Source organism: Polypterus senegalus, chromosome 14 (genome assembly GCF_016835505.1).
Source record: "Polypterus senegalus isolate Bchr_013 chromosome 14, ASM1683550v1, whole genome shotgun sequence".
In the NCBI taxonomy this organism is placed as follows: Eukaryota; Metazoa; Chordata; class Cladistia; order Polypteriformes; family Polypteridae; genus Polypterus; species Polypterus senegalus.
In genome coordinates this window covers 137436015-137463066 of record NC_053167.1, presented here as the reverse complement: position 1 = coordinate 137463066, position 27052 = coordinate 137436015, and positions in this window count along the sequence as shown.

The following is a 27052-nucleotide window of genomic DNA, read 5'->3' as shown; positions in this document are numbered from 1 at the left end:
AGTCGGGATTTGGAAAAAATCACAGTACAGAAACGGCACAACAATAACAACATTTATTTCTATAGCACATTTTCATACAAATAATGGAGCTCAAAGTGCTTTACATGATGAAGAAAAGAGAAATAAAAGACAAAGTAAGAATTAAAATAAGACAACACTAATTAACATAGAATAAGAGTAAGGTCCAATAGCCAGGGAGAACAGAAACAACAAAAAAAAAAAATCCAGACGGCTGGAGAGAAAAAATAAAATCTGCAGGGGGTCCAAGGTCCTGAGACCACCTGACCAGCCCCCTCTGGGTATTCTACCTAACATAAATGATCAGCCCTCTTTGTATTTAGGGTTCTCTTGGAAGGACTTGATGATGATGGTCATGTGGACTTCGGGCTTTTAGTCCATCATTGTTGGAGCATCATGATACTTTGAGTAGGTGGTGGTGGCGCAGATCGTAACCACAGAAAGCCGGGAAAAGAATCAGAAGAGAGAGTAGGGGTCAGTACGGATATTAGAGCCACCATGAATAGTTATTATAATGAATTGAACGTACAGAGTATCAGGATTAAATTAAGGTGAAGTTATGAGAAGGCCATGTTACAGTAATGTGTTTTCAGCAGTTTTTTAAAGTGTTCCACTGTATTAGCCTGGTGAATTCCTATTGGCAGGCAATTCCAGATTTGAGGTGCATAACAGCAGAAGGCCACCCGCCTCACCACTTCTTTTAAGTTTAGCTTTTGGAATTATAAGGAGACACTCTGAGGAGGATCTGAGGTTACGATTTGGAATATAAGGTGTCAGACATTCCGATATATAAGATGGGGCGAGATTATTTAAGGCTTTATAAACCATAAGCAGTATTTTAAAGTCAATCCTGAATGACACAGGTGACCAGTGTAGTGACATCAAAACTGGAGAAATGTGTTCGGATTTTCTTTTCCTAGTTAGGATTCTAGCAGCTCCATTCTGCACTCGTTGCAAGTGATTTATGTCTTTCTTGGGTAGTCTTAGAGGAGTGCGTTACAGTAATCTAGTTGACTGAAAACAAACACGTGAACTCATTTCTCAGCATCTTTCAGTGAACTTTTGTTATATTTCTTAAGTGAAAAAATGCTATCCTAGTAATCTGATTAATATGTGATTTAAAATTCAGATTACAGTCAACAATTACCCCTAAATTCTTTACCTCTGTCTTGAATTTTAATCCTAATGTATCCAGTTTATTTCTAATAGCCTCATTGTATCCATTATTGCTGATCACTAAGATTTCTCTTTTCTCTTTATTTAGCTTGAGAAAATTACTATTCATCCATTTAGAAACACAAGTCAGACATTGTGTCAGTGAAACAACAGAGTCGGGGTCATCAGGTGCTATTGATAAGTACAGCTGTGTGTCATCAGCATAGCTGTGGTAGCTCACGTTGTAACCTGAGATAATCTGACCTAACGGAAGCATGTAGATTGAGAAGAGCAGCGGACCCAGGATAGAGCCTTGTGGAACACCATATAGGATATCAGGGGTCTTTGAGTTGTAATTACCACAATTAACGAATTTTCTACCTGCCAGGTAGGACTCAAACCAATTTAAGACACTGCCAGAGAGGCCCACCAAGTGACTAAGGTGATTTCTAAGAATATTGTGATAAATGGAGTCGAATGCGGCACTCAGATCTAAGAGGATGAGAACAGATAAATTAAGAACATGGTTAGAATGAAAACCTTCGGCCTCTGCAGCCCACCAGGACTGGAGTTGGATACACCTGTCCTACGTCCCATTTCCGGTCATTTTAGTATTATTATCGTTAAATGACATTAAATATTTAGAGTGGATGGAGATTGTGTGACTGTGGCCTGACCTGGGTTCGCCTCCCTGCGTGGAGTTTGAATGTTTTCCCCGTGTCTGCGTGGATTTCCTCCCAAAGTTCAAAGACATGCAGGTTAGGTGCATTGGTGATCCTAAATTGTCCCTGTGTGTGCTTGGTGTGTGTGTGTGTACGTGCCCTGCGGTTGGCTGGCACCCAGTCCGGGGTTTGTGTTGACTGGGATTGGCTCCAGCAGACCCCTGTGACCCTGTAGTTAGAAAGAGAAATTATTACTCGGAGAAATAATGAAAAGGCGACTAGAGATCGAATATATGGACACAGGTGATATGTCAGAAGTATGTAAATATTGTAAGGCTTTGAAGTTTAAGTCAGAGAATTTCAAAAACGGAGTTTACCTCACATGCATTTATTGGTTACTTTGCAAAAAAAAATGATTAACTGCTGATGATGAAGATCGTTTAGTCTGTGCTGAAATTCCAAACAGAGAAACCTGTCCTGAATTAGGGTACAAAGTCATGAAACACGAGTCGCACTGACCTCATGAAAAAGACTCAGCACATTGGGACTCCAAAGATTCCAAATATTGTTTTTACAGAAGTTCTGAAATAAAAGTGAAACTAATGAAATAGGAACAATTCAAAGAAAAAAAAAAAATCTTACAAGTGTGTATCCATAAAACCAAACATGGGGGTTGGCGAGTGAAGCAAGTAGGGGGTGAAGCCTCCTAGTTATAAACATATAAAAAAGAAGTGCTATATAATAGACAAGACATTAGAAAATGAAAGGCGCAATATTAGATTTAAATTGACTATATAATGGATGGATAGATAGATAGATAGATAGATAGATAGATAGATAGATAGATAGATAGATATTAAAGGCACTATATAATAGATAGATAGATAGATAGATAGATAGATAGATAGATAGATAGATAGATAGATAGATAGATATGAAACGCACTATATAATAGATAGATAGATAGATAGATAGATAGATAGATATGAAAGGCACTATATAATTGATAGATAGATAGATAGATAGATAGATAGATAGATAGATAGATAGATAGATAGATAGATAGATAGATAGATAGATATAAATGGAAGGCACTATATAATAGATAGATAGATAGATAAGAGCACACAAAGATGCCAGTGGACCCTCATGACTGCTTATTTGGTGGGAGCTCGTTTACACCCCCTACAGGGGGCTCGTGGAGGTCTGATCCTGGTTTTCTCAAGTCCAAGTTCTCATATCTCTTGAGGAAGAGGAGGAGGAGGAGGAGGAAGAGGAGGAGGAGGAGAGGACGGTGTCTCATTTCTCTTCTCTCTCTCCGTGGTCAGCAGCCATTATTAAAGCCAGTAGGTGAGCAGTGGATGCTGTGCTGGTGTTCCTCGCCTGACCCCTTCTAGTGGTCCCACTCTGCCTGCTCCGTGTTAAGCCCTCGGTCCCTGGGTGGTCCTTAATAGTTTTTTTTTTTTTCTCACTCAGTTGCCTTTTTTTTTCGCCTGAAGGCAGCAGTGGAAAGGCAAGCCTGCTGAATCCTAGATAGCCTAATAAAACATTTCATATCTCACTGCATCCATATTTCATTAGCCTAACCCCTAGTGGCATGCGGTCAGATGGTAATGAGAGCCAGCTGTGTTGTTGTACTCTGATTTAGCCCAGCTAGGAGGTCTTCATAAACCCCCCACACACACAACCCCCTCCCATTACTGGAGACACAGCAGAGCGGAGGCCATAGAGTCTCATGAAAAAGTAAGTTCACCCTACAAAATGTTTTCTTTTTAACATATGTGGACCTATCAGGATCAGAATCTATAAATAAATGTGATATAATATACAAAACATCATGTCACATTTACATTTTATGATCCATTGCACGATTGAAATCAACATTAATGCCAATTTGAAAAAAAGTAAGTAGATCCCTACATTTATCACTATTTCAAATACATCAAATAAGGATCAGTTATTAGAACATCATGAGAGAGGGCCTTGTCAAATGCCCTTCTTTTTGTTTGTGTCGCTCTCTTTGTAACTTATCACCGTGCCCAGATTGAAAGACCACTCAGAAGGTTCTAGATTTCTAAGAGTTTGGGAAAGTAAACAAGCAACTGTGAAGCAGCCATTCCACTGTTCAGAATGTCATCTATAGTGGTGGTTGATCCCTGGCCTCACCTGTCACTCCCTGTGTTCCTCCCATGATGCCCAAGAGCTCTGTGTGCTCATTCTGGGGCTACTTGTCCAGGTTCTCCATGTTTTCCTGACCCCACTGTCCATGCCCCCCTCCCCCTTTTTATTCACTCCTGTGTCTCTCATTCATTCTATTCTTTATATTCTTCTTTATAAGCAGGGAGTGTGGCGTAGTGGTTAAGGCTTTGGACTTCAACCCCTGAGGTTTTGGTTTCTAATCTCACTCGTGACACCTGACCTGCATGGGCTCCAATTGGAATACCACAAGAAATGAAACTAAACGCATCACAAATGTTGTACGTCATATTGGATATAGGTGTCAGCCAAATCAGTAAATGTAGTCATATATTTTTATTTATTTTGTTTATTTTATTCATTTAATTGTAATCATTCCATCCATCCATTATCCAACCCGCTATATCCTAACTACAGGCCTTCAGGTCCTCCACCCTCACCCTGCAACGTCTCTCAAGTTCGCGGCTCCTTTGAATGGCAGTTGAGATGGACCAATGCTCGTTTTGTGATGACAACATACATATTTTCATTTTCCAAATCCATTTAAAAACTTATGGCGACATGCCAGCTACCATATCACTTCTAATCCTAAAATTACTGTTAAAAAAAAGTTTAGCAGAAAAAGAGAATGTGAGAGCTTCAGTTAAAGGCTGCCACCTGTGTGCCCCTCAGAAGTTTACTCAGTTTACAACCCGCTATATCCTAATTCAGGGTCACAGGGGTCTGCTGGAGCCAATCCCAGCCAACACAGGGCACAAGGCAGGAAACAAACCCCAGGCAGGGTACACATACTAGGGACAATTTAGGATCACCAATGCGCCTAACCTGCATGTCTTTGGACTGTAATAGGAAACCCACGCAGACACGGGGAGAACATGCAAACTCCACACAAGGAGGACCTAGGATGCAAACCCAGGTCTCCTTACTGCGAGGCAGCAGCGCTACCCACTGCACCACCGTGCCACCCCCATTCCATATAAATAGATCGAATTGAAAACAAATCGACCCCCCACCCCTGAGAAAGAGAGCACGGCCAACGGAGTAAAACGTAAAGCGTGTAAGCATACCTAAATGGATGAGTTTAATAGGGCAATAGAGGTGAATGGAGAATATAAAGAAATGCGGAGAGAATTGCTTCCTCTGTGCTTTAAGAGCTTATTTTAAAATATTATTGATTAGATCCTGCCAGGTTTTGAAACAATTCTGTACCGATCCTCTAAATGAGAATTGAATTTTTTCCAATTTCAAATAGTATAAAACATCGGTTACCCACTGACTTAAGAGTAGTGCGTTAGGATTCTTCCAGTTGAGAAAGATAAGTCTACGTGCTAATAATGTAGTAAAGGCACTTACAGTTTGTTTGTCCTTCTCCACTTTAAGCCCCTCTGTGAGCCCACCAAACACAGCTGTTAGTGGGTTAGGAGGGACTGGGACACCAAGGCTGTCAGAAAGGCACTTAAAGATTTTGGTCCAGAATGATGTGGTGCAGGCCCAATACATGTGGCCCAGTGAGGCTGGAGCTCGATTGCAACGTTCGCAGGTTGGATCTCGCCCTGGAATCATTTTGGGCAATGCTTGATATATAATTCTGAGTTGAATAATTGTAAGCTTTACACATATTGAGCTCAAGTGAATTCTGTGCATTACTACCTTCCACTCCTTTTCTGAGATATTGATTAAGAGATCTTGTCCTCTTGGATCTTTGAAAGGGAGGGAACTGTAAGATAATTTTATATATTGCAGAGATATTGTCTACGGTAAGTCGTTGAAATTAAGCAATATTTTTTCCTGCATGGAGGAGGGTTCAAGATGAGGAAAATCGGGCAGGTTCTGTTTAACAAAGTTCCTAATTTGAAGATAGTGAAAGAAATGTGTAGCTGGAATGTTAAATTTGGAATGTAATTGTTCATAGGATGCAAAGATGTTGTCTTTATAAAGATCTAATCCCAAATCTTTTCCAGATATTAAAAACTGCATATGTTTGCGAAGGTTGAAAGAGGTGGTGGTCATATATTTAAATGTCCATCTGTTTCCATTATGAAGGGCTATGCCGGCTGAAGCGGAAGCAAAAGAAGGGCACATTCCCTTATATCTCATTAATTGAAAGCCTGAGGACCATCTTAACAGCATTATAGGCCCCCGGGCAAAGCAATGCACTGGGACCCCTTGTCAGGCACTTGTGTCCTCAAGAGATAAAACTGTCAGACCGCAAGTCCTGATAGACGGACCGAGGTCAGTGGAACAGTAAGAGATGCCGACACAGAAATATAATTTGAAAAACTTGAGTGCAATTTATTGTGCAGTAAATGGCGCAAACAGTCGCAAAAGTTGTGCATTGCAAAAAGGCAAAGAAAATAAAAAAAAAATATCCTGTAATAATTGTACCCATCCAATTGTTCCCTCTGGGTCAAATAAAGATTCATTTTATTAACCTATTCCTGTTCTGAAGGAACACCGTATGTCGTCCTGCTCACCCAGCCTCACTTTCCACTTCCCCCAGCAATCAGCTGACAAGGGACCTGGACACCCATACCCCTGTCACGCGTCTCGCGCACCTTTATACCTGGGGGCTGATCATCAGATGGCGCTAGTTCGCGCCCACGCACACCTACCGACACCTGCACCGGTCCTCCTCAACAGCGCTTCCTCAGCGAGCAACAAAAATCCCCCAAAAACAAATACTGCCTTCAAAGATCCATTGCTGTGCCCTATCTTGCTGCCTCGAAGCCCCAGACCTCAATCAAGCGCCTCATGAGGACACGGACAAGCGGCCGCCGACTTAACTCCTGGAAAGCCCACTGAGGAGGGACACCACCAACACCAACCAAAATCCCCCCGAGACGCGCCATCCAGCAACTGCTGACACCGCCCCGCACCCTCTCACAAGCACCGGAAAGCACGGTATGTGCCAAGGTATGTGCCATTTCTCCAAGTTTCATTTATAATACCGCGGTTAACTGTCCTGCCTGAAGCTGATAAGGCCTTCTATGTACCTACACTGTGTTAAAGGGAGTTGCATCTTCACACCCCTACCTTCACAACCACTCAGCAAGTCACTATATACAAACACTATGCTCATGGGGTCCCCAGGGAACTGCCCAGCGTGCCCGTGCATTAAGATGGCCCTGGGGTAGAAAGCAAAAAGTACCCTGGCCATTCTACATGTTCATGACCACTTGTCCTTGCCACCTTGGATTCTTTTCTATGGTGGTCACGTTGTTCACTATCATTATGCCCCCAGCCCAGTCCCCTCACCCGAGTCTCACATGACTTGCAACAGGCATAGTGACCACAGACAGATACAAAAACACACAAAATGGCTGCACGTGTTATCCAATTCATGATATCAAATGGAGGTAGGGCAGGATCAACCATGAAGTAAAATAAGGACGTGCTCAGGAAATTGGGGGGCACCACAGAAATTTTCCATTGCCGGATTGCTGAAGCAGGTCCCACGAAAAGGGCCTCCCACATTAAATGCAAAAATGACATAGTGTATATACACAAAAATAAAATAGTGACAATAGAAGTTAATGATATACAGTAGATTAATCTTGGGAATACAACAAAATTTGAATCTGATAGCTGCCACACCGTCCACTGAGGCTCACGAGATCGCTCTCGTCTTGGTCACATTAGGGGTCCCGTTCAGTCGTCCACTGAGAGCGAGTGCAACGCAGCGATGCCAGATGTCATTATGGTCATTTCATGGCTTGTACAATAATGCATAGCATACCTTTATTGTATGCATTTTTTGCAATAATTTGAAAAAAATGTAAATTTTACTAGGGGGCTTTGCCACAAACTCCCCACACCAGGACTAAACATTGTTGTGAAGAGGGGAGCTGAATCCACCCCTAGAAGACGCGGTCGCTACTCCGAAACCCCCTCTTAAAAGGTGATACAATAGGAAACAAATGATTTATTTTTTTTATCTCCTCTTTGCTCAATCAGCTGCTGTCTTGCTGCTGCTGCTGCTGCCGTGCCCCATGATCTGCATTTTGTGTGGCACTTCGAACATTTAAAAGCCTGTACAGCTTTCCTTTGTCTCACTGCCTTGTCTCTCCTCAAACACTATTCGATCTTTTTTTCTCTGTTCCGTTATTTCAACGAGTAATATTTTACGTTTTTTTTTGCCCTAATGCGGCCTTTACAATCAGTTTTTTGAGACTTTCGAATTTTCCTACTTCCATTATTCTCTAACCTGCTCTGCGTGTGTATCACAGGACTTGCTTCAAAAGGTTGTAAGTATGACGTGACTTGACCGTCTCACGGAGCGTGAAAGTGTCTCTCTGTCTCTCTTCAAAAGATCACGTCTCGTCGCAGGAAAAAAGTCTCGTATCGTCGCAAGATTTTTTTTTTATAATAGAGAGATATGATAATTTTATATGGAAACAAAATAAATCTTTTTAATGCCATTTGTTTTGAATTTACACACAGAGAATCTTCTTATTATTATCTTTTAAGTGCTTCACATGTCTAAAAGTATTAATCCAGCCCCGAATGGAGGGGTAGAAATTTCACAAAGATAAACTTCTGGGGGACGGCACAGTGGGTAGCGCTGCTGCCTTGCAGTTAGGAGACCCGGGTTCGCTTCCCAGGTCCTAGTTGCATGGAGTTTGCATGTTCTCCCCGTGTCTGCATGGGTTTCCTCCCACAGTCCAAAGACATGCAGCTTAGGTGCACTGGTGATCCTAAGTTGTCCTTACTGTGTGCTTGGCGTGTGTGTTGCCCGGGGTTTGTTTCCTGCTTTGTGCCCTGTGTTGGCTGGGATTGGCTCCAGCAGACCCCCGTGACCCTGTAATAGGATATAGCGGGTTGTAAAATGACTGACTAAACTTCTGAGGGGCACACAGGTGGCAGCCTTTAACTGAAGCTCTCACATTCTCTTTTTTTGCTTAACTTTTTTTTAACAATAATTTTAGGATTAGAAGTGATATGGTAGCTGGCATGTCGCCATAAGTTTTTAAATGGATTTGGAAAATGAAAATATGTATGCTGTCATTGCAAAACGAGCATTGGTCCGTCTCAACTGCCATTCAGAGGAGCTGCGAACTTGAGAGACGTTGCAGGGTGAGGGTGAAGGACCTGAAGGCTACTGACATCTACAAGAAAAATGACTCTGAGGAACATAAAATGGGGATATTACATACTTCCATACTCAGCTCTGTGGTCACTACCGCCTTATTGGAGGAACAGCTTGTCCAAATGATCCAGGTCAGGTCAAGTTGGGGAGCAGGCACTGGTACCACACGACGAAACAGCTCGGGATCCCTAGGCAGACGCACGGTCCTGTCCCAACCACGGAAATGACTCTCTATCTGCCACAGCCAGGTGTTATGTGACGTGGGTGTCTCCTTGGCCCTGGCCCAGCACCTCAGGTCCTCCACAATGAGGGTCCTGTGAGATGGATCACCCTCGGGGAATTGCGCCACATGGCCATAGTGCCGTAACTGACGCTCCCTCATAATGCAGGTAGTGTGCCTCATTTAGGACTCCATGAGCAACACAAGGTCACACCAGTGGTACCCAAGGATTCTACGGAGAGACACAGGACCGAAGGAGTCCAGTCTTCATAGCAGGTCACTGGATAGCATCCATGTCTCACAAAAAGGAAGCACCAGGACTCTAAAGACTTGGACCTTCATCCTTTTGCAGATATCAGGAGTGCCACAGACCCCTTTCCAGCGACCTCATGACCCCCCATGTTCTTCCAATCCGTCTTTTGACTTCATAGGATGAGTCACCAGAGACGTGAATGTCACTGCCGAGGTCAGTAATCCTCTCGACGAGGTCGACACTCTCTCCGCAGACAGACACACTGCTGATGGCTGTGCCCAAGAGGTCATTAAAGGCCTGGCTCTTGGTTTTTACTCAGAACACTCAGACCCCTCGCTCCGATTCTTGAGAGCTCTGATCAGATCACAGTATTGTTGAGAAAATCAAGATCAGTGAATCAACAGATTCACCAACAGATGCCCCACAAGGCTCTGGACCCCATGATTCTGCCCAACACCAAGTTCATGCAAGCATTGAACAGAGTAGGAGCAGAACACCCCCCTGATGGTGATCCAGCACAAAAATGAATGAAAGGTGTAAAGGCTTCAGAAGTCTCGAAGAGGCCCAGGTAGCTCCTGCCACTGTTGGTGTCCTCACCTGCCTAAGTCTAATGAAGAATGTTTGATCACTTTTAAATAAGTTGGAGGAACTGTCACATGGCGAGTCACGACGAGTTGAGGTACTGTGATCTCTGGGAACTGGCTTAAACAGCAGACTAATTTAATTCTGCATTGGTTTCATCTGATATGATCAGGAGTGGAAATGATAGAACAGTGACTAAGTAAGTTAGTACAATATAATACAATACAGTTTATTTTTGTAGAGCCCAAAATCACACAAGAAGTGCCGCAGCGGGCTTTAACAGGCCCTGCCTCTTGACAGCCCCTCAGCCTTGACTCTCTAAGAAGACAAGAAAACGGAGCAGAATTCAACAGTAGATGATATCACATAATATGATTTGGATTTGTTTAGAGTCCAGGAGACCTCAGCCATGAAGCTGCCTCCCCCATTTGGCCATTCCACAGCTGAGACAGCGCTGGGCCAGCCAATCCGATGAAAGGACACCTCTTTCCCACGATTCCTGCGATCCTCCATCAGGGATTACTGGCAGGCAAAACAACTTGGCAGGTGGGCCGTGGCACCAAGTGCCACATTTGAGTACCGAGAAGAGAAACAGAATAGTTCAGGGTTAGTAACAAATTTAACTATCATGTTACTTAGGTTTTAGTGCTAATTAGAACATTAGAACACTCAAGACGAGAACAGGCCATTCAGCCCAACAAAGCTCGCCAGTCCTGTCTACTTATTTCTTCCAAGAAAACATCGAGTCGAGTTTTGAAAGTCCCTAACGTCTTGCTGTCTACCACACTACTTGGTCGCTTATTCCAAGTGTCTTTCGCTGTTTGCGTTGTGGAGCTAACCCGGACACAGACAGGCGGACATGTTGTTTTCAAACCACCACACGCAGGGCCGATCCTGGGTAGACGGGCGCCTTTGTGCGAATGTGGTTTCGCCGCCCTACGTACCTATTTTCTATTATGATATGACGGATATTACTATTACATGTACTACTTCAAACAGGATTAAGACGGTGTTAGGGTTAGAGTCGGGATGTATAAATAAAATTTAATTTCAAACGATTAGTTTTTATAAAAACTAAATAAAGAATCACAAAAATAATACATACATTAATTTATTAGTTAAACATGCATCAAAGAATGATTCTCCTAGCTTTAACAGTAGCAAATTCATCTATTACGTTTGAATGATCCAGATTTTCACAAATTTCAGATTCTATAGACAGAAGCGCAACATCACTCAATCGTTGTTGCCAGATAGTGGAACGGAGATAATTTTTAATTATCTTGAGTTTTGAGAAGCTCCTTTCAGATGCTGCCACTGATACAGGCAACGTGAGAAAAATGCGTAATGCAATGCAGAGATTCGGAAAACAAGACGTCATCTGGACTTCAACTATTTTTTTCATAATAGTTATTGGATTTTTTGTTGCCGCTACATCTGAAAATATTACTTTAACGTTTGTGTAGAACCACGAGTCCTGAGCCTTTGTGTAGTCCAAACAAATAGAATCAAACCAAGAATCAAACCAAACCAAACCTGCCTAGATTAGAAAGCTGGCCTATTTAATCGTTTTAAGCGACAGGCAGCTCTGCACACAGTGACAAACAGTCAATTCAGAGATCGCCGCAGCCCCGCTGTCTTTTGCCGCTTCTCTTGAGCCGCAATCCCGTTGAGGAACGTACGCGTTTCACATGAAATCTATCGCCTTCGCGACGCAACTGTGAAACATGCAAGTTGAACGTTGACTAAGGGACTACACACATTTAGAGTTTTGGTCGCAAACACATGGTAAGCAATGGAACCGTTCAGACAGAGCGTGCGATGAGCCGGCGACCATCAAAGGCTTTATGCCCGCGCGAAAGCAAGTCGCTATGTATGTGGAGTCCCTAATAGGCATCAACGTATCGACTACAATACACGCTACACGCAACTTTGTCAAACTTTGCTCACTGCAAACGCCGCCGCTGCTATAGTCGTCGGCCGCCCTCAGACTTTAAAATTCAAAGGCGGACAGCCGCGTCGCAGCGCCGCCGGCTGCTGCATCGTCTCCTCAACGGCCACCTTTGAGTTTGGCCGCCCACGCGGGGCACGTTTTTACCTGTCGCCAGGATCGGCCCTGACCACACGTTTTATTTACAATTATTTACGATAATGTGTCACTCAGACACTAAATGAAGTCAGTGCACTGTTTCATAACCTTGGAGTGATGGCTTGAAGTGCACAGTTCCCACGTGACTTTAGTGTGGTGCGAGGAACCCAATGGAGATCTACCTGAGCAGATCTCTCTGGCCGGCCCGAGGTGTGGTGCTGAAGGAGGTTCGTTGACCATGCAAGTAAGAACCAGAATTTTGAACTGGATCCTAAACTTCTCAGGGATCCAGTGTAGAGAGTGGGAGAGGTGAGTCCATTTGTATGAACGTGTTAAAAGCCTGGCAACTGCATTTTGGACAGTCTGAAGACGAGACAAACCAGCTTTACAGTACTTAGACAGGTAAAGAGAGGGAGAATCGCAACAATCCAGACGTGATGAGATGAAAACATGGATAAGCAATTCCATCTCAGCCCTGGTAACAACGGGTCTCAACTTGGATACGTTTCTTAAATGAAATAACGACCGAGACACCAGACACATGCATCAAAGGACAGCGATTCATCAAATATGACACCTAACTTATGTTGGGATGCTTGAGAAGAGGTGGAGATGGTGGAAAGTTTTTGAGCAACTGCCTGGGTGCAGACTGGGAGGGGCAAAGAATAAAATCTTCGTTTTCTGAGCATTTCAATTTAAGTAGTTGCCTGGTAGCCAATTATTGACCTCCTTCACACAGAGGACCTGTGTAGTTGTTTCGGCTTCAAAGGACGATAAAGCTGAACATCGTCGGTATAAAAATGGTGGGAGATACCATTAAGAGAATTGATCATTTGAGCTAGAGGAAGCAAATGCAGTGAAAAACAAGAGAGGTCTGAGGACACATCCTTGGGGCACCCCGTAAGTCAAAGAAGAAGAAGGAGAAATGTACTCGCCCCACACATCTCGTTACGGTAAATCACCGAGAGGACTACAATGAATATAAAAATGTCTGATCCAGATATTGAAAGCCTGACTGAATTCATCCATATCACCACGTAGGGGAGATACGATACATCAACCATGTTAGTGTTTATTAACTCTGTTATCAACACTCTAATGATGAATCATTCTGACTGTTGAATTCAACCAGCAGAACATTAGAAGGAACAAACATCTATCAGCTTATTCCCTTTGTGGAGACATCAAGCTGGGCCTGCTTTATTTAAATATAAATGTCTTTAAATGTAAAGTTGTGCAACCACTGGGCAGGTCTGACCACACCTGACTGCCACCTGCAAGCATTTAAATCACACGGCTACAGCTCTCTTCTTGTCCAAAGCAAAGGTTCTTGTGTGCATTTCGGAGCCCATAGTTTGTCAAGATATTTTTTTTATTTTTCTTGAGTTTCTGTAAAGATTTATTTTCATCTGGGGAACAAATCAAGTATCTATCTATTGTCATGCACATGCACATAGGAGTTGCAAAAAGCTTGGGTGATGGTAATTCTCTGCCAATCCAGGGGTGGGAGCTGCATGATAACGGTCTTTGTTTTCCTCCCTTTGAAGGAAGAAAGGCTGACTGTTCTCCACCTCCGCTGTCACTTCTGGGATCCGCCAACTTGGACCTGCCTCGACTCCTCTTAACTGGAAGAGCCACCATCTTAGGCAGTTACCTTGAGAGGACACAAGACTGAGGAAGATTCTTTTTGTGTTTACAATGTTTTTTTTTTTCTATTTCGCTTTTCAATTATATGAGGTTTACTGCAAGGTGCCCCAACACATTGATGTTCTCTTGTGTTACACAATCTATCTATCTATCTATCTATCTATCTATCTATCTATCTATCTATCTATCTATCTATCTATTATATAGTGCCATACACATCTATCTATCTATCTATCTATCTATCTATCTATCTATCTATCTATCTATCTATCTATCTATCTATCTATCTATCTATCTATCTATCTATCTATTATATAGTGCCATACACATCTATCTATCTATCTATCTATCTATCTATCTATCTATCTATCTATCTATCTATCTATCTATCTATCTATCTTATAGTGCCTTTCATATCTATCTATCTATCTATTAGTATAACGACTTTCAAATTTTTTCAAATGTACACGTATTATTTTTAAAGAAGGTTCATTTTATTATTCAAGTTCTACTAATTCTTCAAGATCATTTTCTTTTCAATCATTTTCGCCGTCATGTGGTGTTGGTGGCAATGGCTCCTCCTTTTCTCCAAGACTTTTATATTCACTTTTTAATAATCCATTCCATGTGTCAGGAGTGACTTCTCTCCTCAAAGATATTCAGATTCTTTATCAAAATTGCTGTTTTTTGATCTCATGATGTTTTTTGGCCTCATTGTTTGTCTTTTCCATTTTCCTGTCCTTCCTTTATTGTTTATCTTTTCTGTCTTTTTTTCCATTCTTAGAAGAACAGTCGGTAACAAAATAATCAGTATGTACAGTTTGGTGTAAATGTACAGTGAAGTGAAAAAATATCTAGACCCCTTTCACTTTATTCTGTTGTAGATTTCATATTAAATGGATAAATGTAACAACTTTGCCATTTATGCCCATCAATCAACACTCAATAACTCGTAATGGCAAAATAAAAAGATGTTTTCAAAAAAGGTTTGTAAATTTACTAAATACCTAATACTAAAAAAGTTCACACCTAGACCCTGTGCTGGGCTTCTGATGATGACTCCTCCCCTTCTTACAGCTGTTTTCTCTCTCTCTATTTCTGTCAAGCTCCTCCCCTTTTAATACTTCTTTCTCTCTCTCTTAGGCCCACCCTCTTTTGATAACCCCTGTCTCTGTCAGAGATAACAGAGATAACCCAACTCACACTGCACCCAACCTCCTTGACCCCTCCCATAGGTGGTGAGCCCATGGGGAGGAGGACCCACGTTACCTCTTCGGGCTGTGCCTGGCCGAGCCCCATGGGTACAGGCCCAGCCACCAGGCGCTCACCATCGAGCCCCACCTCTAGGCCTGGCTCCAAAGGGGGGCCCCGGTGACCCGCGTCCGGGCAAGGGAAAACGTCGTCCACAGTTTTTATTTTTCATTGGAGGTTTATTGAACCGCTCTTTGTCTCATCCCTCACCTAGGACCAGTTTGCCTTGGGTGGCCCTACCAGGGCATAAAGCCCGGACAACATAGCTCCTAGGATCATTGGGACACGCAAACCCTCCACCACGATAAGGTGACGGTTCAAGGAGGAGTATATAGTGGGGATGGTGCTGCTGACCTCGACTCGGGACGTTGTGGGTCGGTGGGAGGAGTACTTCGAAGACCTCCTCAATCCCACTAACATGCCTTCCAATGAGGAAGCAGAGCCTGGGGACTCTGAGGTGGGCTCTCCCATCTCTGGGACTGAAGTCACCGAGGTGGTCAAAAAACTCCTTGGTGGCAGGGCCCCGGGGTGGATGAGATGCGCCTAGAGTTCCTTAAGGCTCTGGATGTTGTAGGACTGTCTTGGTTGACACGTCTCTGAAACATCGCATGGACATCGGGGACAGTGCCTCTGGATTGGCAGACCGGGGTGGTGGTCCCCCTCTTTAAAAAGGGGGACCGGAGGGTGTGTTCCAACTATAGAGGGATCACACTCCTCAGCCTCCCTGGAAAAGTCTATTCGGGGGTTCTGGAGAGGAGGGTCCGTCGGATAGTGAACCTCGGATTCAGGAGGAACAGTGTGGTTTTAGTCCTGGTCGCGAAACAGTGGACCAGCTCTACACCCTTAGCAGAGTCCTGGAGGGTGCATGGGAGTTTGCCCAACCAGTCTACATGTGTTTTGTGGACTTGGAAAAGGCATTCGACCGTGTCCCTCGGGGAATCCTGTGGGGGTGCTCCGGGAGTATGGGGTACCGGGACCCCTGATAAGAGCTGTTCGGTCTCTGTACAACCGGTGTCAGAGCTTGGTCCGCATTGCGGCAGTAAGTCGAGCCCGTTTCCAGTGAGAGTTGGACTCCGCCAGGGCTGCCCTTTGTCACCGATTCTGTTCATAACTTTTATGGACAGAATTTCTAGGCGCAGCCAGGGTGTTGAAGGGGTCGGTTTGGTGGACTCAGGATTGGGTCACTGCTTTTGCAGATGATGTTGTCCTGTTTGCTTCATCAGGCCGTGATCTTCAGCTCTCTCTGGATCGGTTCGCAGCTGAGTGTGAAGCGGCTGGGATGAGAATCAGCACCTCCAAATCCGAGAGCATGGTCCTCAGCCGGAAAAGGGTGGAGTGCCATCTCAGGGTTGGGGGAGAGATCCTGCCCCAAGTGGAGGAGTTCAAGTATCTCGGGGTCTTGTTCACGAGTGAGGGAAGAATGGAGCGTGAGATCGACAGGCGGATCGGTGCGGCATCCGCAGTGATGCGGGCTCTGCATCGGTCTGTCGTGGTGAAAAGGAGCTGAGCCGTAAGGCAAAGCTCTCAATTTACCAGTCGATCTACCTTCCTACTCTCACCTATGGTCATGAGCTATGGGTAGTGACCGAAAGAACGAGATCGCGAATACAAGCGGCTGAAATGAGTTTCCTCCGCAGGGTGTCTGGGCTTTCCCTTAAAGATAGAGTGAGGAGCTCAGTCATCCGGGAGGAGCTCAGAGTAGAGCCGCTGCTCCTCCGCATCGAGAGGAGTCAGATGAGGTGGCTCGGGCATCTGATCAGGATGCCTCCTGGACGCCTCCCTGGTGAGGTGTTCCGGGCACGTCCAACCGGGAGGAGGCCCCGGGGAAGACCCAGGACACGCTGGAGGGACTATGTCTCCCGGCTGGCCTGGGAACGCCCTTTGGGATTCTCCCGGAAGAGCTGGAAGAAGTGGCCGTGGAGAGGGAAGTCTGGGCCTCTCTGCTTAAGCTCCTGCCCCCGCGACCCAACCTCGGATAAGCGGAAGAGGATGGATGGATGGATAGATGGATGGATGGATGTCTCTGTCAGTTTCCACCCCTTCTGACAGTCTCTCTCTCTCTCTCAGGCTCCACCCCTTCTGACAGTCTCTCTCTCTCTCTCTCTCTCAGGCTCCACCCCTTCTGACAGTCTCTCTCTTTCTCTCTCAGGCTTCACCCCTTCTGACACTCTTTCTCAGGCCCCACCCCTTCTGACAGTATTTCTCTCAGGCTCCACCTCCTCTAAAGGTCTCTCTCTCTTTTAGTCTCCACCCCTTCTGGAAGTCTGTCTCTTTCTCTCTCTCAGGCTCCACCCCTTTTTATACCCCTGTTTCTCTCTCTCTCTCTCTCTCTCTCTCTCTGTCTCTCTCTTTCCCTCCCTGGTCAGTGTGGCTTCATCAGATTTTTCATTCTCAAACGCCTCTACTTTACGGTATTTTTTACACACATTTGCCTCAATAGATACTCAATTATTTCGAACAGCATTTCAGTGATGTCACTGTATTGATATTGTGTTACAGATTTTCCTCATCATTTTGAGCTGCCACTGAGTTTGGGTGCTACAGACAATGCTCTGTTCCTAACCACTTGATGGCATATCATCACACAATATCTATTTAAGACGGGCTCATGACAAGAATCAAAACTTCTTGCACTTGCTTGAAAGCTCCTGAAGCTCCGCGAGTGGCAGCCTTTCCAGCAGCTCCGTGTATGACTTTATCTTTCTACCTTTTTCTCTATTTTTCCCAATTTCACTGATCACTCCTACGACTTTCTTTTATGTGGACTTGTTCCCTGGACACTTTTTATTACTTTTTACTACTTGTGAATTTCTCCTTGGGATTAATAAAGTATCTATCTATCTATCTATCTATCTATCTATCTATCTATCTATCTATCTATCTATCTATCTATCTATCTATCTATCTATCATATAGTGCCTTTCATATCTATCTATCTATCTATCTATCTATCTATCTATCTATCTATCTATCTATCTATCTATCTATCTATCTATCTATCTATCTATTATCTGCTTTGTCCTTTTTGGTGATTTTTTCGGACATTTTATTTTTGCGTTGAGGCTGGTGTTTTGTGGTTGCTAACAGACCCCCAGGCTCTGCTCCTTTTGCTCCTCATCTCTTATTAGACTCCAAGCTGCACCCTAAGGACCCTTTGCCTTTTCAGGTTTGTCACCATAAACAGGTGAAATTCATGGAAGGAGATCGAGCTCTGCCATGGTCAAGTGGCGAAGCCGGTGAACTTCTTTGTGATGGGAAGGTAACCGTTTAGCTCATTCATACTTGAATTTCTCCCTGTAATTATCCCTTCTTTGTGTTGTATTGAATGAGGGCCCTCTTTGTGTGTGTTATCTGCTGTGAGGGGCACACCCTTTGGATTTGTTCCTTCCTGAATTGCTTTCTCTCTTTATGTGACCCCCCATTCTCCTGATGAAGCCCACCTCTATTCTTTCCTCCTGCTTTAAAACTTTTCTTGCTATCTTCAGACCTCCCATCTCACTCTTCAGCCTTCCATGTCCCCCCCTCCCCACTTCTTTCCCGTCCCCATCTTCTCCTTTCTGTCCGCTGCTCGTCCCTCATCTCCCCTGTAGGTCTCCCTCCCTGTCCTTTCTTTGTCCTTCATTTTCTCCCTCATTCCTCTTCCTCGTAATGAGCTCGTTCACTCCTCTTCACCTACAACCTCCTTGAGGCCAGAAGATCTCATGAAAGAGGCCATTTGTTGCTCAAATAATGATACATTCCTTTAGAGCTCAAGCACAGGGCCCCCCCCCCACCAATCCCCTTCCAAAATCCCACTCTCAACCACGAGTGGGGGAAGGGATACCTCTAGTTTATGCCAGTCTTTTCACATCTGGACTGGGAATGATGGCAATGCCACCCACACGACTGGCACACTTGCCATGAATCCCTGGAGTTTCTTGAATCCAAGTGCTGAGCTGTACGTTGGGGGGCGACCCGCTTTTATCTGGCTGCTGCCCCCTGTTTTCTGCTCAATCACAAGGCCAAAGGCACCCACTGACAGGGCCATTCCCTTGCAAACAGGGCCGTGAAAAAGTATTTGCCCCCTTGAACTCTCCTATACCTGTGCACATATTAGAGACGCAAAATTGCGTAGTGAATAACCTCACACCTATTATATTAGAGACTGTAAAGGGACAAAAAGGCATAGGATTAATGGGGGACCCGAAGTACTCAAAAGCCGTAAAAAGAAGACGCAAATGAGATGTTATAGATCATCAGGGTGATATGGATATAAGATGGCATCCGTCCCCTTTATGAAGGAAGAGGCGGATCCGGATGGTCTGACCCCGGAAGTGACGTCCGAGTGGGGAGGAAGGATACTGACAGACAGTGCCCGTCGTGTCTCAGTGGTAAATCACATTTACCTAAGCCCTTAGGTTGCTCCCCAAGAACATGCGTGTAACAAGACCCATAATACAGTTTTTAAAATCAAAATTAGCCAACGCCATCCATAACTCAAAGTAACAGTCACTCAATACTCAGCTGCAGCACCTTTAGCAGCAGTAATCGCAATAAGACCACCGGCTACCAAGTGCCTTCAGACCCCTTCACTTGTTACACAGCTTGACATGCAGCAGCCTTGTGTTAAAATCATTCAAATTCATTACCTCCTCATCAGGCAATGCTCAGTACCCAAGGATGGCAAAATGGAAAACAGCACTTTAGAAATTTATGGAAATTTATTAAAAGTAAAAAAAAAAAACCATGATGTCCTACTGACTCAAGTGCTCTTACCTTAAGAAACGTGAAATTGGTCTCGGGTGCCTCCCCTGCTATTGAGATGTTTAGAGTCCACCGGTGGTCAATTCAATTGGCTGGACCTGATTAGGAAAGGCACACGCCAGTCTGCTGAAGGCCGCACACTGGAGCCAGGAGGTCCAAGAATTTGCCTGCACAGCTCAGTGTGACAGGAGTGTGTCGAGGCGCAGATCTGGGGAAGGCCGCAAAAAAAAAAAAAAATGTCTGCAACCATTGAAAGGCACAGTGGAAGAAGTTGGAAGAACCACAACTCCTCCTAGATCTGACTGCCTAGAAAATATGGGAGAAGGGCTCTGGGCAAGGCATAGACTGTGCGATTTTAGCACACATATCACAATCAGTCAGCCGATCTTCATCTTCATCTTCATCGGCCATCGTCTCATGTGTAGTACGAGAGGGGTTGAGATTCCCAGTTGTACCTCATGATTGGGCTGTCATACGAATGGAAGAATTTTTGTCATAATGGTGTTCAAAAGACATTAAGAAGGATAACAGAATGTCAGGTTATATAGCGCCTTGATGTGTGGAGTACAAGTCACAGGAGGTTCTGCTCAAGCTTTATAACACATTGAGGATACGAGGATAGGTGGATTGTCACATAATCTACAATCCATTGAATCATCACAGAGCGTACAGCATAGAGGCTTGGAATGATTTGTAGCAGGTGATATTTAATGTCAGTAAATGCAAAGTATTACACATACAGTAGGTTTGAGTACACAATGGGAGGTCTGAAAATTGAAATTGACTTCATAAAAACATTAGAACGATCTTGACAAGAGCAGGCCATTCAGCCAACAAAGCCAACCAGTGCTATCCACTTAATTATTCTAAAAAAACATCAAGTTGAGTTTTGAAAGTACCTTTCCTCATAACTCATCCCCTGTAGCCCCTGAATCAGCCTCGTCGCTCTTCTCTCGACCTTTTCTTGTGCTGCTATGTCCTTTTGTAGCCTGGAGACCCAAACTGCCCACAGGACTTCACATGAGGCTTCACCAGTGTGTTAGAAAGACTTGAGCAGAACCTCCTGTGACTTGTACTCCGCACATCAAGGCGCTATATAACCTGACATTCTGTTAGCCTTCTTAATGAGTCCAGAACACTGTCAGGAATAAGAAGGACTGAGGAGTCATAGTAGATAGATAATGTGAAAGGCACTATATAGATAGATAGATAGATAGATAGATAGATAGATAGATAGATAGATAGATAGATAGATATGAAAGGCACTATATAATAGATAGATAGATAGATAGATAGATATGAAAGCCACTATATAATAGATAGATAGATAGATATGAAAGGCACTATATAATAGATAGATAGACATGAAAGGCACTATATAATAGATAGATAGATAGATAGATAGATAGATAGATAGATAGATAGATAGATAGATAGATAGGGGAAGGCACTATATAACAGATAGATAGATAGATATGAAAGGCACTACATAATAGATAGATAGACATTAAAAGGCACTATATAATAGATAGATAGATAGATAGGGAAAGGCACTATATAATAGATAGATAGATAGATAGATAGATAGATAGATAGATAGATAGATAGATAGATAGGAAGGAAAGGCACTACATGACATAACTGCTTTAGCCATTCCGAGAAAACACAGGGCACAAGGCAGAAACAAGTCCCGGGCAGGACGCCAGCCCACCGCAGGGCACACGCACACACACTAAGAACAATTTAGGATCGCCAGTCCACCTAACCTGCATGCTTTTGGACTGTGGGAGGAAACCCACGCAGACACGGGGAGAACATGCAAACTCCACACAGGGGGAAATAGGGAAGCGAACCGAGGTCTCCTTACTGCGAGACAAAAGCGCTACCACTGTGCCACTGTGCCGCCCAGGAAAGATACAGTCATTTGAAAACCTTTTAGTGGGTCATCTGCAATGTAAAACATTAACAGACCATTCCAGCCTAAGATTTATTTAGCGTTAGACCCTGTCCACATGTACCCGGGTATTTTTTAAAACATGGCTTTTTGTATGCATTTTGGCCTTTCATTCACATGGAAACTGCGTTTTCGGTCCCTGAAAGTGGATCTTTTGAAAAACTCCTTCCAAGGTGAAGATGTTTAGAAACTCCTTTTTGCTCCTAACGTTGGCGTGTGCGGGTATCTTCTTTGATGGACGTCAGAGAGTGTGTCATTATGTTTTGTTTACATGAGTCAATTTTGCACAATTGCGGTTGGAGCTAAAGTAGTGCTGGTGTTAACCTTGTTTACGGGACTTTTTACATGTTTACATTTAAATGTAGACTTACTTTATTACTATATTGAGCAACAGAGGCGTCAGAATGTTTTACAGAAGTCACTGCGACGACACAGACCTCTAGCTGGTGGGATAACTTTGAGAACAAAGTGTTTGTTGCAGAAGAGAATTTTCGCTTGTCAATGACATCGCAGTTGTCTCTGAGTGAGTTGCTTCACCTGCACATCGATGCACAGACAACTGTAATGAGATCGCCTGTCGGTGCTGTCATAAAGGGTATTACTTTAGGATTAGGTGCCACTAACACTCTGTACTTACCATGTAATTACCTGTACAACTGCATAGTAAATAGGTGTTATTACCTTGTACTTAGAACCTTAGAACACTCTGGATGAGAACAGTCCATTCAGCCCAACAAAGCTCACCAGTCTTATCCACTTAACCATCAAGTCGAGTTTTGAAAGTCCCTAAAGTCCTCCTGCCTACCACACTACTTGGTTTCTTATTCCAAGTGTCTATCGTTCTTGGTGTGAAGAAAAACTTCCTAATGTTTGTGTGAAGTTTACCCTTAACAAGTTATTAACTGTGTCCCCGTGTTCTTGATGAACTCATTTTAAAGTCACCGTTTCGATCCACTGCACTAATTTCCTTCATAATTTTAAACTCTTCACTCAGGTCTCCTCTTCGTCTCCTGTAAAGGCTCAGCTCTTTTCATCTTTCCTCATCACTCATCCCCTGTAGCCTCTGAATCCGCCTTGTCGCTCTTCTCTGGACCTTCTCTAGTACTGCTATGTCTTTGTGGAGACCAAAACTGCACACAGGACTCCAGATGAGGCCTCAGCAGTGTGTTATAAAGCTTGAGCAGAACCTCCTTGGACTCCAATGCTGCTGTGTCTTCTAAGTATTGAAGACATAGAAACTGTTTGCTTGTTCACAGTTAAAGGTGCTGTATAAACACCGATGATACATTTTAGTGAAGCCCACCCGTTGACTCTTCAGAAATATCACTCTGTCTGTGCACGGCGTAGAAGCACATTGGAATTCTGAACTCCTTTGGAAAATGTGCTGACCAAACACCCCCTGTCATGCCCGTCGGCCTGCCTGTCTACAGAGCGACCTGCCCTTCATGTGAGTAATGGGTGCCTACATCAGATACACCATGCCAGTCCAAAGCGCCCTTACACATTTATAACCTTTTGCCACCCCCTATTTATACTCAACAGGCTGCTGTGCCAAGCTGCCCGCTAACAGATTTCCGTAAGTGTGCGCCTAAGTACGGAAAATTCCTGTAACCTTCCCAGACTGACAGGAGGATTATCTGTTAGCCGAGAATCAAAGGCTGAGCAGCGTTTGACAAGGGTGCCCGGTGACCTTGGCTAATTGAGCTGAATGTCAATAAAACAATCGTTCAGCTTGACCTCCTTCTGCAGCGCCCACCGGTGGGGGTCCAGGTGGAATGCGTAATCAGAATGCAAATCAGACTATTGACTGGGTGGAAGGCGGGAGTTGTCATCATCATCAACATCATCATCTCCATTTATTTAGTGAGGCCCCATTTTTTCCATTATTCTGCACCATCTTGTAAACCACCTGACTGGGAATTTATTGAGAAGGGAGCTAAATGTGTGGCGCTATATGAAAGTGTCATGCTTTGCAGCAGCCATCTTTTTTAAATTCAGGATATCTGAAAAATTGGTTAAGGGTTGTTTCCACACGGAAAAGGAATGAAGGTTGCAGACGCGACTATAAGAGCCAATCTTAGAATTTTTACTGTCAATGTTCAGTTTTGCCCAGAAGGCTCCAGAAAGTGCCACTGCCATGGAAAACATCCGAAACGTTCCAAACAAGGTTGGCACCTCTCGTGGAAGAATAATTTCAGGGTAACGTAGCATTCATCTTAAAGAAATAGCATAAAGGGTTAATTAATGTGGGAAACCAGATAAAGGTCAAGTGAACAACAAAATGTACACTGAAATATAAGATTTGGTTTAAAGTAAATAAAGAATGTACCAGAAGAAAGGTTGATGTAATGTACTGAAATGCTGCTGCAAGAATTATTACAAGAAAATACGAACACATAACTCCAGTTCTTAAATCCTCACACTGAGCTCCCGGTTAAGTTTAGGGCAGATTTCAAAATCCACCTTTTAACATATAAAGCATTAAATGGCCGATGTCCGGCATACTTATCTAAACTTATCATGACTTACAAACCTGAGCGCACATTAAGATCTCAAGATGCCAGTCTGCTTATGATTCCAAGGATTAATAAAATAACAGTGGGAGGTCGAGCTTTTAGTTACCGGGCCCCTAAACTGCCCCTTCGGTCTCAAGCTGAAGACTCACGACTTCAGTTTAGCACACCCTGACTAGAGCTGCTGATTAACTGTACAGACTGCATCTCTGTTGTTAGTCATTAGCACTAAAACATAAGTAACATGATAATTATATTTGAATACTAACCCTCACCTGTTCTGTTTCTCTTCTCGGTACTCAAATGTGGCAATTGATGTTTGTTGTAGTTTTGCCTGCCTAAGGTAAAGTCATCCCTGATGGAGGATCTCAGAAATTGTCAGATAGAGGGCTCCTTTCATTGGATTGGCTAACCCAGCTGTGGAATGGCCAAATGGGGGAGACAGCTTGATGGCCGAGGTCTCCAGGACTCTAAACAAATCCAACTCAAAGTCTGTGATATCATCTACTGTTAAATTCTGCTGCATACTTGTAAAATTTTTATTTTATACTGTATTGAGGATTTGTTCTGTTCTGTGTATTGTATTGTATTGTATTGTTGTTGACACCCAGAGAAAGGGATCTCTCTTTGAATTGCCTTTCTCGAGATTTCTTCCATTTGTTCACCACAAGAGTTTTTTGGGAGTTTTTTCTTGTCTTCTTAGAGAGTCAAGGCTGGGGGGGCTGTCAAGAGGCAGGGTCTGTTAAAGCCCATTGCGGCACTTCTTGTGTGATTTTGGGCTCTACAAAAATAAATTGTATTGTATTGTATTGTACTGAAGGATGACTAAGAGATGATTAAGAAATCAGCAGATGTCCTATAAACGAGAATGGGCACTTGTTATAGGCACAGAAATTTCAAGAGTGGTGTCTCACCTCAAAAGGTATAAGAAGAACCAGAATATAATATAATAGACTTTTATTTTCTATAAATCATTTGGGTGGAAGCCAACGGACCAACCAGAGTAAAATGTATGCATTGATTGACACTCTATGTAAATTCAACAGTTTATAAAACGAACCTCTGTTCTTTGTTTCTCTGATCATTCTCACCAGGCTGCAATGGACTTCTTTTTATGAACGCTCCCTCCAAGACATTTTGCTGAGGAGTAATTAAAAGATACTTATATCCTAAAGACTGTTGAGTGGCTTGTCCTGGACTATATCAGTCCTCTTGTGATAGACCACCTGGACCCACTACAGTTTGCCTGTCAGACAGAGATTGGAGTTGAGGATGCAATTTTCTGTCTGCTCCACAAGGCTGAACAAAGATGGCCGCACTGTGAGGATGAGGTTTTTGGATCTCTTCAGCTCCTTCAATACCATCCAGCAATCCCTGTTAAGGGGTAAACTCAGTGATATGCAGGTGGATGAGCCTGTGGTGTCCTGGATGTTGGACTATATACTGCGCCACCACCACCTACTCAAAGCATCATGATGCTCCAACATTGATGGACTACATCACCATCATCATCAAGTCCTTCCGTGAGAATCCTAAATCCAAAGAGGACTGTTTCATCTATGTGAGGTAGAATGCCCAGAGGAGACTGGGTGGTCTCATGGTCTGGAATCCCTGCAGATTTTATTTTTTTCTCCAGCCGTCTGGAGTTTTTTGTGTTTTTTCTGTCCACCATGGCCATCGGACCTTACTCTTATTCTATATTAATTAATGTTGACTGTGTCTTTTATTTTTCTGTTCTTCATTATGTAAAGCACTTTGAGCTACATTTTTTGTATGGAAATGTGCTATATAAATAAATGTTGTTGTTGTTATATGTCAGGCAGACCATTGGTTTGTGAGACTAAAGGACTGTAGGACTAAAGGTGATAGAGCATGATGTGTGGAGTACAAGTCCCAGGAGGTTCTGCTCAAGCTTTATAACACACTGGTGAGGCCTCATCTGGAGTCCTGTGTGCAGGTTTGGTCTCCAGGCCTCAAAAAGGACATAGCAGCACAAGAGAAAAGTCCAGAGAAGAGCGACTAGGCTGCTTCAGGGCTACAGTGAGGAGTTGATAACATTTGAACATTACAGCAGTCTGGAGGAGAGCAGACAATTCAACACTACAAAGGTCATCAGTCCTGTCCACTTCACTCCTCCAATACGACATCAGGCCTGGACGAGGATGGGGACCCGCCGTTTCATTGAAAGAAGGAAGCAGGCAATGTAAAAAAAGGAAGTAAAAATGTGAGGTGTGAGGGGTCTGAAAATCTAAAGTCCACATTATGGGTAGAACTGAAGAGTCATAGTGGACTATAAGCTATCAACTGTTAGACAGTGTTCAGAAGCCATTAAGAAGGCTAACTGAATGTCAAGTTATATAGCGCCTTGATGTGTGGTGTACAAGTCACAGGAAATTCTTCTCAAGCTTTATAACACACTGGTGAGGCCTCATCTGGAGTCCTGTGTGCAGTTTGGGTCTCCAGGCTACAAAAAGGACATAACAGCACAAGAAAAGGTCCAGAGAAGAACAACAAGGCTAATTCAGGGGGTACAGGGGATGAGTTATCAGGAAAGATTCAAAGAGCTGAGCCTTTGCAGGAGATGAAGAGGAGACCTGAGTGAAGAGTTTAAAATTATGAAGGGAATTAGTGCAGTGACTTTAAAATGAGTTAATCGAGAATACGGGGACACAGTTGGAAACTT